Raw genomic sequence first — 12,405 nt, 5'->3', positions numbered from 1 at the left:
AAAGAGAAACAAAACTAAAATAGAAACTAATGATTATGCAAAAGCTTACAATAGACATGCTACAATATTTATAATAATGGATAGGGGTTTTTTATGCATGTCCTAATTCAGTGGTGTCCATAACAGAAAGTTACACTTTTAAAATGCAATCAGTCAGCTGTATTTATGGGAAATAATATTCATTTATTTATTTGTAGATTTAAGTTAAAGTGTCATAGATAAGTGTATTGGTAAGTACAAAAAGTAAATGAATAAACAAATCCATTACACTTCAACTTGAAACTAATAACCTACTTTCCAACAAACAATTCGATTTCAGGAAAAAATTATCCTGCAACCTACAACTCTTACACTGTAAAAACATATGGACTATCCAATTTGATCAGGGTAGATCAATAGATGCAATCTATATAGACTTTTGAAAAGCCTTGGACTCAGTAGTTCAAGACAAACTTCTTCTGAAACTAAAACCCTATGGCATCTCTGGATCTCTGCATGATTGGATTTCAGCGTTCCTGTCCAACAGACAACAAGTGGTCAAAATAGGTAATGCCATATCTAATCCTGCTCCAGTTAACAGTGGTGTCCCACAAGGCAGTGTTTTAGGACCTACTCTCTTTATACTCTACATAAACGATCTCTGTGACAACATGACAAACAATTCTGTTGTCTTTGCTGCTGATGTTAAACTATTTAATACTACTGACAATACTTCTACCCTTCAAAAGGACCTTGACCATGTAGCTGAATGGTCTACCAACTGGCAACTTCAAATCTCTACCAACAAATGCTCCGTCCTACACATTGGTAAAAAGAATCTGAATACTAAATACATACTAACAGCGGACCCTCACTCAGTCAAAGACCTTGGAGTACTCATTTCCAATGACCTAGGTGCTAGAGTCCACTGTAACAGCATTGCCAAAAAGGCTTTTAGAATTGTAAACCTAATCTTATGTAGCTTCTTCTCTAGAAACACTGATTTATTAACCAGATCATACAAAACATTCCTCAGACATATTCTAGAATATAGTTCACCTGTATGAAATCCACACTGCATATCAGATATTAATACAATCGAAGGAGTCCAGAAATACTTCACAAGAAGAGTCCTTCACTCCTCCTCACGTAACAAATTACCCTACTCCTCCAGACTTCAAATACTAAATCTAGAAAATTTACAACTACGTCAGTCTCCGAACTGATTTAACTGTTGTTCATAAAATCATACATCATAATGTACTCCCTGTCAGTGACTACTTCACCTTTAACAACAACACAAGAGCAGGTAATAGATACAAACTGAATGTAAATCGCTCCAAACGTGACTGCAGAAAATACAATTTCAGCAATAGAGTGGTCACCACCTGGAACTCATTACCTGACTCTGTTGTTGCTTCCCCTAACCCCAAAATCTTCAACCTTACATTATCAACAATTTACCTCTCCCCTTTTCTAAGAGGTCTGTAAGGGGTGTGCATAAGTGCACTTTTGTGCCTAATGTCCCTGTCCTATTGTCTTATTATCCTTTCTATTACTACGTTCTATCTATCTATCTATCTATCTATCTATCTATCTATCTATCTATCTATCTATCTATCTATCTATTTATCTATCTATCTATTAGATTTGTATGCCGCCCCTCTCCGAAGACTCGGAGTGGCTAACAACAATAAAAAAGACAATGTGAACAAATCTAATATTAAAAATAATCTAAAAAACCCCAATTTAAAGAACCAATCATACATGCAAGCATACCACGTATAAATTCTATAAGCCTAGGGGGAAGGGAAAAATTTTATTATATGTTATGTTAATATGTACTATAATACAGTACTATACTTGTTTGACAAATGAATGAATGAATAAATAAATAAATAAATAAATAAAATAAATGCAAATAGAATAAACATACTTATTGTATAATATATTACAAGGGCAGTCTCGAAAATAAGTAAAAGCTAAGAAACTCACATATAAACATTGTCCATTTTTATAAATATATATTGTAAGATATATTTTGTAAACATGGGCATAATCATTAGTATCTTCTTTTTTATTTTATTTTTTGTTTATTTTAGAGTGTCCTTGAGAAAGGAATATACTCCTGAAACATATTGGGCTCTAATAAAGTCATTTTCACTGGCAGGCAATTCCTCCTTTCTTTTGCCTTATCATCAATCAATTGAGACATGAGAGCAAAACTAGCTTCTTGTTTGTATTTGGTAGTATACATTTTTGATCTTCACCAACAACTACTGATGCCATTAACCTTCAGAAATTTGTTTCATCCTCTTTTACAGCTATTTAATTTATTCATTCATCATTATGTTTAGCAAATTACATAGCTTAGCTGTGCACTACATTGGTTGAAGGCAATTATTTGAGGCTTAGGGGCAATGAAGGGCTGCAAAAATGTTTACTATCACACTGTGGACATGGGTTATTTTGTGGGTGTGGCTTGCTGCACATAGGGGGAGTGGCTTGATGATCATGTGACCCAGGTGGCTTAAAGGTCATCTGCCTGGCTTAAAGGTGGTCAACTTGATGTCACTCACATCAAGGGTTTGAGCTAGGGTTAGGATGCCTGGTCACTGCTCACCTCAAAGAGATTCAATTTCCCTATCTATTTACTATTACTGAACATCCAAAATATACTGTTTAATTCTATGTGTATATGCCATATGTGTACATACATATTACACACAGGCACACAAAAATATACATTATCTACTGTATAAACTGTATATGTATGTATGTACACATACACGCACGCACGCACAGCTCTTCTAAAATTATACACATTCAACCTCAGTTTGTTTATTGATTGATTGATTGATTGATTGATTGATTGATTTTATTTATTAGATTTGTTCTCCGTAGACTCGGGGCGCTCACAGCAACAATAAAACAATGTACGACAAATCTAATAATTTAAAAACACTAAAAAATCCATTATTAACAGCAAACATACACACAAACATACCACGCATAAACTGTGTAGGCCCAGGGGGGATGTCTCAATTCCCCCATGCCTGATGGCAGAGGTGGGTTTTAAGGAGTTTACGAAAGGCAAGGAGGGTGGGGGCAGTTCTAATCTCTGGGGGGAACTGGTTCCAGAGGGTCGGGGCTGCCACAGAGAAGGCTCTTTCCCTGCGTCCCGCCAAATGACATTGTTTAGTCAGTTACTGCGATAGGAAAACCATACCCAAAGCCCAGAAGGGAAAAAAGAAAAGAATTCAAAATTTTTCTACCGGCTCTGTGTACCTGCCAAAATATTGCTACAGGTTCTGCGTACCTGACCGTACCTGTAGGAGCCGATCACTTCTTAGGGGCCCCCTTTTCTTTGGATTGGAATACAGAGGCTACAATAGGAAACAAGGGCGAAGATTATGATACACCTACTGTATGTTGAAGTCTTCTTAGGGAAGTACTGTATATTGTAACTGTCACATTTATAACATTTAGGAAAACAATGGGTACATACATCTCTTGCATTATCTTTACTGCATTTTAATTTTACTACCATTAATGATGTTAATGTTATTTTAAATCTTGTAAACCATCCAAGTGCTTATATGATAGAATATATGGAAAGAAAATGGAAGCAAAGAGAATGCAGAGTACTGGAATAGTTTTGTCATCCTTTCAATATAGCCCTTTACAATTGTTAAACACATTGTGATTAAAACCATGATTTGTTTAATTAACAACATGCTAAATAAGGAATCAGTTGGTTGAGTTTACAGTTCATCATACATCATAGTTTAGTACAGTGTTTCCCAACCTTGGCAACTTGAAGATATCTGGACTTCAGCTCCCAGAATTCCCCATCCAGCATTCGCTGGATGGGGAATTCTGGGAGTTGAAGTCCAAATATCTTCAAGTTGCCAAGGTTGGAAAACACTGGTTTAGTACATATGAAGCTATCCAAAAGAATCATCTTGTGTCTCTGTCCTATAGCGTTGATTTATTCACTTAGTTTATTTGTTGTAATTTAAATGAAATGTTTCATCACAGAAGCCTTAATGAATCTAAAAGTGTATCCAGACATTTTGCCCACATTTTTACTCTACACAGCTTTTAATTACAGTACTCTGTGAATTACATCAAAGGTGGGTTCCTCCCAATTAAGACCAGTTTGCCCGCACTGAGAGCAACCCATTGGTGATGTCATAATGATGTCATATAACCAGTTTTGTCAGTGCCAGTCTGTGAAAGCCGCCATCTTTTTTGAGGGAAGAGGGGTAGTGGATGTTTTTTTGAATTTTTTTCTGTTTTTTTTTTCTTTTATGCAATACAATACAATATCAACTTTATTTGATTAGTCAATCGACCATATCAAAGCGAGGAAAAGGACCACATCAGTCATCATAAAACTGTGACTGGTTAAAATACAATAAAATTGGCTAAAATTGAGGGAATTTGAATAAATAATAAGTTAAAATGCAGTATAATATGCTAAATTGAGTAGTAAAACATGAGAATATAACTCACGCAAAAGATTATATTAAACAAATCTATGATACTGATATAAAATATTTTTAAGTGAGTTCTTCTCCTTTGCATGCCACCCCAATATGTTCTATAAAACTTATTCTCATCTGAACAGCCCTGACTATAAACTTAGCAGTTCTAGAAACTACATATATATTTGTACCCTGAAGAAAATGTGATAATTGTTTATTACAGTCCCAGTGTATGATTTTGTCAAGTAGGGGCTGTAAATACTGAGGTCTTACTGAGGAGTATAGTTTACAATTGAGTAGCACATGTGCAATGTCTTCTATTTCTGGTGCACCGCAAATGCATGTTCTCTCAAAATATGGTACTTGGTGGAATTGTCCGTATCTAACCATAGAATCTAACTGCTCAAATCTTGCTCTAGTGAGCGCTGTTCTATGGTATTGGTTCAGACCCATTGTCAGGTATTTTTCAAGTTGAAAGGCTGTTTTGTTCTCGGCTAACCATTTCAGTGACCTGCACTTAGCAAGTGCCTCAATATCAGTTTGTGCATTAACATCTAAAACTCTTTGTTTAAATATTGCCTGATGTCCGGCTGATAGCAGGTGTTGCATTGAGAAACCGAAATACAGTAGTACTTCTAGATACGAGCTGCTCCACATGCGAATATTCCAAGTTACGAGCTGAGACATGAGCAAAATTTCTGTTCGACACCCGAGCTCAAATTTGGGATACGAGCCAAGCGTCCACTAGGTGGTGCAAGAATTCTATTTTTTCCAGTTATCTCGGCGCGAAAAGCCAAATCTAAATGCATTGGTTTGAGATACGAATTGATCGACATATGAGGTCGGCTCTGGCACGAATTAAACTTGTATGTCGAGGTACCACTGTATAGGGTGGTTTGAGAAAGTTGGTTGACCCATGTAGTGGGTTTGGGTGTGCCCATCTGTTCTTCTAAGCACATACAGAAGCTGAGTTTCTGGCACTGCACATGTATCACTGGCTTATTTTTCAATTTTTTTCAATTTTTTTTTTGCCACTGCATGCACAGGAGGAAGCAAACCAGCAGCGAGGTAAGTTAGAACCCACTCCTGAATTACATTATAATAATATTTAGCTTATCTCATGTTTATTCTTCAATTCTTTACAGTCCTTAATGTCATATACACATTAAAGTGGGGCAGAATTGGCAGGCATACAAAAAATGCTTTCCATGAAATACAAAGTATAACTCTCATACATACACACACATTTTACACACACACATGTGCAAACACCCACAGAGAGCAAATATTGCAAAGGAATATTGAGGAAGAAAGAAGGATTTCTAAATGTTTCCAATGAACTGAAGATAATTCAGAGAAGCCCAGACATGCTGACTTTCTATATCTATACAGCTACTTTTTGTATTACTGACATTAGTGTGAATCCATTGTGTGCCAGAAAAAGGCAGGAGAGCCCAGACATTTGAAGTCTGCTAGAAACGAGAAAAAATGTCCCAGATGACCGCAAAGGTTCAGAAACTAATTCTTTTTGTGCTTTTTCTATTGATCAACTTAAAAGGGTATTTCTCCCATGGAGCTGCTGATATCAGTGAGTACTTGGCTGTCCAACCATCTAACCATGTAGCTGTAAATTGGATGGTCTAGAATCTTGATGGGAAAATGACCCAATTCATGTATCCAGAGACAAATTTTACTTTTGGAAAGCACTTACAGAATCAAATTTCTCCTCGTAACCAATCCCATAGACTCTATTTGTTTTTAAAGATGTTATTGAAAGTCTCAAATCTTCCAAACATTTCAATTTAATTCCTTTAGAAGAGTTCCTTGTTCCTACAGATGTACGCTAAATAGTGGGAACTTTGGTTTAGGTCTCATTAGAATTAGATTATTTTATGCCAATTTGTTCTGAATAGAATCGTGTACTCTGTACATACCTGACTTTTAATCATACAATATTTTTGCTTTTGAGATGCATGCATGTATGCCTGTAATCTGTTAAAAATAATTGTATGTACCATAAATTTTAGACTTGAACAGATATTTGACTTGTTTCCACATTGTGTCTCACATTCACTTCTGTGCTTGGAGACAGGCTTGACAAAAGTCGAAGTAAATCTGTATAGTGTCCTTAAAACTCTGGCTAAAGCTTAACTTCTTTCTGCAAGTCCTTGCTCCATTAATCCTCCAAGACAAATTCTCCTCCATCATGGATCAAGGCTATCGAATCCAACCTAGCCAAACTAGGCTTCTCCCCAGCTTTAATATTCAAGATGGACTACAATCTAATAACAGAAACCTTGCAACAAAGGGTGGAGAACATTGAGAGGCAGGCGGACTTAGGGAAAGCTCCGCTGTTTCTGGATCCAGATGCCATTGGATGTGCTGTTTCTCTTGCCCGCTGTCTTAGTTGGAATGAGCAAACCACTGGAAATCATTTTTGCTTGTAAAGTGCCATGTGCTTCAATTGGCTGTCCTGTAGGGCAAGTATAAAAGGGTTCCATTGATGAAAGACTCTCTTCCTGTGGCTCAGGAGAGGTGGAGACTGTGGATCACACGTTCCTTAAATGTTTTTTTTATACAGAGATTAGCAACAAACATATTCTGCCAATAACTGCTTGCTGTCCTGGCTGTTCCAACATTACTTATCTTGACTGGCTGCTTAAGGATGTGCAGCAGCACTGGGGATTCATTGCAAACACAAATTTTCTGCACCATAATTATGTTATACTGTATAACAATTGTGGTAAACTCTGCACTTTGCTTAGTTCTTTCCCTTTTAGCGCTGAACCTACAATATGCCATACAGTTTCTGGATTGGAACTATTGTATAGTCAGGGCATGTATAATTGACAGATTGGATTTTATTATAGATTTTAGTTGTTATTTATTATTTTATACTAGAATTTTTAATTGTATATATACTGAGTGTTTTATTTGTTCTGGTTTCTGATCTAAGATTGTAATAATAAATTGATTGATTGATTGATTGATTGATTGAATTGTTTATTATGGATATGATAAATTCTTTCCTTCATTAAAGAAAAAGGCATATATCTTTTTGAGAAATATACCTTTATTCTGACTTTTTCACTTGCATACCTGAAAATTCACATGATATATATAGCAACAAGGCAAAAATGAGAATCAAATATCTCTAGTTTACTTCATTGAAATGGAAAGGCAGGTTCTTGCTGAATTATGTGTTTCTTTTTTTTTCTTTTAAAAAAAAATTGTCCACCTAGTTGGCAGGTGCCATTCAAGTCACGTATATAGTTTTTTTTCTGAAAATGCAAGTTCATTAAATGTGCTGTCGGAATGTCCAAAATGTCTCTTAAGAAATAGGGAAGACAGCAACTAAGAGAGGGCTTTGGGGATTCAAACTATTGCTCTGTTAGCAGATTTTTTTTTAAAAAAATGAACAGCCTCCAGTCAAAAAAAGAGCTTGTCAAGTCATGTCAGTAATGAATCAATATGGAACAGTTACCAAATCAAACCAAAGTATGTATTGATTTTTTGGATGAAATTGCGTGAACTAAGAAATAGTTCAAGAAAGGTAATTTCTAGAAAGGCCCAAAATAACAGAATAACAAAGTCAGATGGGACCTTGGAGGTCTTGTAGTCCAAAAACCATTCAAGCACAAGACCCTACACCACTTTCATTTTCTTTTTAAAAATCTCCAGGGATGGAGCACCTACAAATCCTGAATACCAGCTGTTCCAATAGTTATTTGTTCTGACTATCAGGAAATTTCTATTTAGTTCTGTTCTCTCCTTTATTAGTTTCCATCCATTGCATCTTGTTCTGCTTTCTGGTGCTTTGGACAATAGGTTAACCTTCTCTCCTTTGTGACATCCTGACAAACACTGGAATATCTAATCTTTCTTTTCACTAGATATATCCAATTCTTCTTCGTGTGTTTTAATCCGCAGTGCCCTGCTCATGTTTGCTGTTTTTCTCTGCATTCTTTCCAGAATCCCAACATCTTTTTTATATTGCAGAGTCCAAAATGAGATGCAATATTCCAAATGTGATCTTACCAAGTGATGGAATTAGAGACTAGTCATTGCCAGATGTTAAGATGTCTGACTGCCTTCGCAGTATTGTTTCTTTTATGTAGTTTTCCAAGCAGCAAAAGGTAACAAAGAGCAACAGCATTTTTATTGGTGAATTCTCCTCACAAATCCTTAAGAACAGTCTGTTGATACAACCCAGATGACATCACATACCAGCCAGGGATAGTGTCTTACATCATCCTGGCAATGTGAACTGGGTGAGATCATGTAGGTGTGTGAAACCTGCTTGAAGTAGGCAGTTTGCTGCACACAACCTCGACATGACCTCTATATAGGTTGTGGTCTACTTTGTTAAATGCCTTATTGAAATTCAAATATACTACAGTATGTCCACAGTGTTTTGCCGGTCTACTTTATCAAAAAATGAAATAAGATTTGTTTGGAATGATCTGTTTTTATCAAATCCACATTAGCTTCTGGTCTTAACTTTGCTTGCCTTTAGGTGTTGCTTGATTATCTTTTCCAAGATCTTCCCAGGTATTGATGCTAGGTTCATTGGTGTATAGTTTCATCTATCTATTTTTCTCCTTTTTGAAGATGGGAATTATATGAGCTGTTTTCCAGTCCTCATATAGTTTCCTGGTGCTCCAGGAACTATGAAAGATGTAGTTCAGTGGTTCTGAGAGCACATCTGCCAACTCCTTCAGAAATCTGGGATGTAATCCATCTGGTTCTGGGATTTGAACTTGTTTAAGATGGACAGGTGTTCTCTTATCATTTTCTTGCCTATTTTAATTTGTGTCCCTAGTCTGTCTTTTTTGGTTCTGTTTTTGATAGATTGGGGTTTTTTTCCCTTTTGAGTGAAGACAGATGCAATGAATTAAGTGATTCTACTTTCTCCATGATTCAAAAAACACTACGCCTATATTTTCCCATTTGCCTTTGTGTGAAAGGTAGGACTCCATTTTCTATACTTTGCTATTGTAACTGGAAAGCAAAATATTAAAGAACAAGAAACTTGAAATATCAGAAGGCTGATGCTAGCAATACAGTTTGCAATATTGATTTCCTTGTGGCTTTTAATTTAGTAGGATAAGCAAGAGAATTATCTTTCCTGGTGACAAAGAAATATGAAAATAACTGTTCTTGCCATTGACTTTCAACTGAAAATAGGTTGAATGCTTGATGCCTTACTTTCTATTTCTCTGCTGGCTTTCTGTATATGTTATATTTTTGCACCATATCTAACTTAGCTATTAAAGTACTTCATTTTCTAGATAGACATAAAACAATGAACGGCAAAGTAACCAAAACACATAATCCACAAAACAAACAAATCAATGTTCAACCTAACCAAACCTTGAATAAAGTGAACAATAACTAAAACTGAATCATTTCTAATAGCTTTGTACTATCTCTACTTCTCACTCCTGGTGCAATGTAACACTTCTTGGGTTTGTTTGGGGGTTTGGTTTTTTTTGATAACCTTGTTCCTTGACATATAGTTCTTATACCAACAGCACATTAATGTTGCATTTTGAGTTACCAGCATGCTATTTTTGCTGTGTGGTACCAATTGGGCTAGAGACTTTGAAACTGTCACAAGTCATTGTCATCATAACCCATAATACATTGATCCTACCAGTCCCTGAATTAATAGGCTCTTTATGCTATCAAATGCAGATTTTACCCCATGGACTGCAAACTTACGTATTCATGACAGTAATTAACATATAAGAAAAAATAAAATTATAGGTTAAATTACAATTTTCGAAGTTCAGTTTTCCATATTAAGTAAGCAAGAGATGTTTTGTTTGTTTTTTTACTTGTGACATAATTACATATAATGTAATCACAGACTTTTCCCATTTTTTGCCTGCCATATTGTATTGCAATTGATGTTTTGACAAAGATTTCTCCTTGTTAGTTATTTCTCAGCCACTCCTACTGAGACACAAACTATAGATGCTTTAATATCGTATTTGTGAATGAAGGGCAAAAGGGCTACTGCTTTCAAGTAACTTGTGCTAAGGAGTGAAAGATGGGGTAGAACAATTTGATGTAGATTTTGTTCCTGTTCTTACTGGAAAGATGAATACAGAAAAGCAAGTGTGTTTAGCCCAAGACTTTGAGATGAATGGACCAGTGTGAAGACCCCCAAGGCTGATTTTGGTCAGAAAAAAAGAACATCAAAAATTGTCCCTTTAAAAAAGAGTTGTCAGTTAAGACTCCACACAAAACTGTCTTCCATCAGTTCAGATGATTCATTTATCTGGGCCAGTACTGTGAACACTGCCTTGGGGAAGAAATGCAAATGTAGGGTGTGGATGTGCCAGGCATCGCGAAGCATCCCTAAATATCAGCAGGCTCTTAATTTTTTTAACTGGCCCCTTTCCATGAGACTGCCAAATCTCATATGGTTTTTCAAAGACATTTTATGAGCATGCATTAATTGTCCGAGGTTTGAGATCATACTTCATTAACAGAGTGAAACCTTATTGGATAGAAACATAGAAGACTGACGGCAGAAAAAGACCTCATGGTCCATCTAGTCTGCCCTTATACCATTTCCTGTATTTTATCTTACAATGGATATATGTTTATCCCAGGCATGTTTAAATTCAGTTACTGTGGATTTACCAACCACGTCTGCTGGAAGTTTGTTCCAAGGATCTACTACTCTTTCAGTAAAATAACATTTTCTCATGTTGCTTTTGATCTTTCCCCCAACTAACTTCAGATTGTGTCCCCTTGTTCTTGTGTTCACTTTCCTATTAAAAACACTTCCCTCCTGAACCTTATTTAACCCTTTAACATATTTAAATGTTTCGATCATGTCCCCCTTTTTCCTTCTGTCCTCCAGACTATACACATTGAGTTCATTAAGTCTTTCCTGATACGTTTTAGGCTTAAGACCTTCTACCATTCTTGTAGCCCGTCTTTGGAACCGTTCATTTTTGTCAATATCTTTTTGTAGGTGAGGTCTCCAGAACTGAACACAGTATTCCAAATGTGGTCTCACCAGCACTCTATATAGCGGGATCACAATCTTCCTCTTCCTGCTTGTTATACCTCTAGCTATGCAGCCAAGCATCCTACTTGCTTTTCCTACTGCCGATCACACTGCTCACCCATTTTGAGACTGTCAGAAATCACTACCCCTAAATCCTTCTCTTCTGAAGTTTTTGCTAACACAGAACTGCCAATGCAATACTCAGACTGAGGATTCCTTTTCCCCAAGTGCATTATTTTACATTTGGAAACATTAAACTGCAGTTTCCATTGCTTTGACCATTTATCTAGTAAAGCTAAATCATTTACCATATTAGAGACCCCTCCAGGAATATCAACCCTATTGCACACTTTAGAGTCATTGGCAAATAGGCAAACCTTCCCTACCAAACCTTCCCCTATGTCACTCACAAACATATTAAAAAGAATAGGACCCAAAACAGACCCTTGTGGCACACCGCTTGCAACCTGTCTCTGCTCTGAACTTGCAAGATATGGGGCTAATTTAAAACTAAAACAGAAACTCCTGAAATTATCCTTTCTGCATTAAAAACCCCAACACTTGCAGTAGCAGGTTTGGAGAATTTATTTTCCGATGGTTTCCAGAAATCAGAGAAATTGCACATCAAATTAATAAAAAGCATTTGTTGTATAAAAAGTTAGGGACCTTATATTGCGTATTGGATTTATAAATCATGGATTTTCAACCATGAAATAAAATACCAAAAATGAAGATAGCCAAAAGCAGCTTATGGAACAGCATGTGACTTCAGAAAAAGATGCAGCTGCTTTAATGATTCAAAGAGACATATGACTTCACACTTCCAAGCATCTTTTTGAAGGATTTGGAATGACATTTTATGTATAAGGTGGATAAAAGTGAACAGGAAGATGAGACTTGTCTATTATG

At 36.2% G+C, this 12,405-nt stretch overlaps 1 protein-coding gene across 1 annotated transcript in view; it reads right to left on the bottom strand.

The window, feature by feature from the left end:
- LSAMP (limbic system associated membrane protein) overlaps positions 1–12,405 on the bottom strand; it is a 662,291-nt gene that overhangs the window by 425,447 nt on the left and 224,439 nt on the right. The window lies entirely within an intron of this gene.

The sequence above is a fragment of the Erythrolamprus reginae genome, chromosome 4 (genome assembly GCF_031021105.1).
Source record: "Erythrolamprus reginae isolate rEryReg1 chromosome 4, rEryReg1.hap1, whole genome shotgun sequence".
NCBI lineage: Eukaryota > Metazoa > Chordata > Lepidosauria > Squamata > Dipsadidae > Erythrolamprus > Erythrolamprus reginae.
Note: the sequence above shows the minus strand (reverse complement) of the source record. Positions and strands in the feature narration are given on the sequence as shown.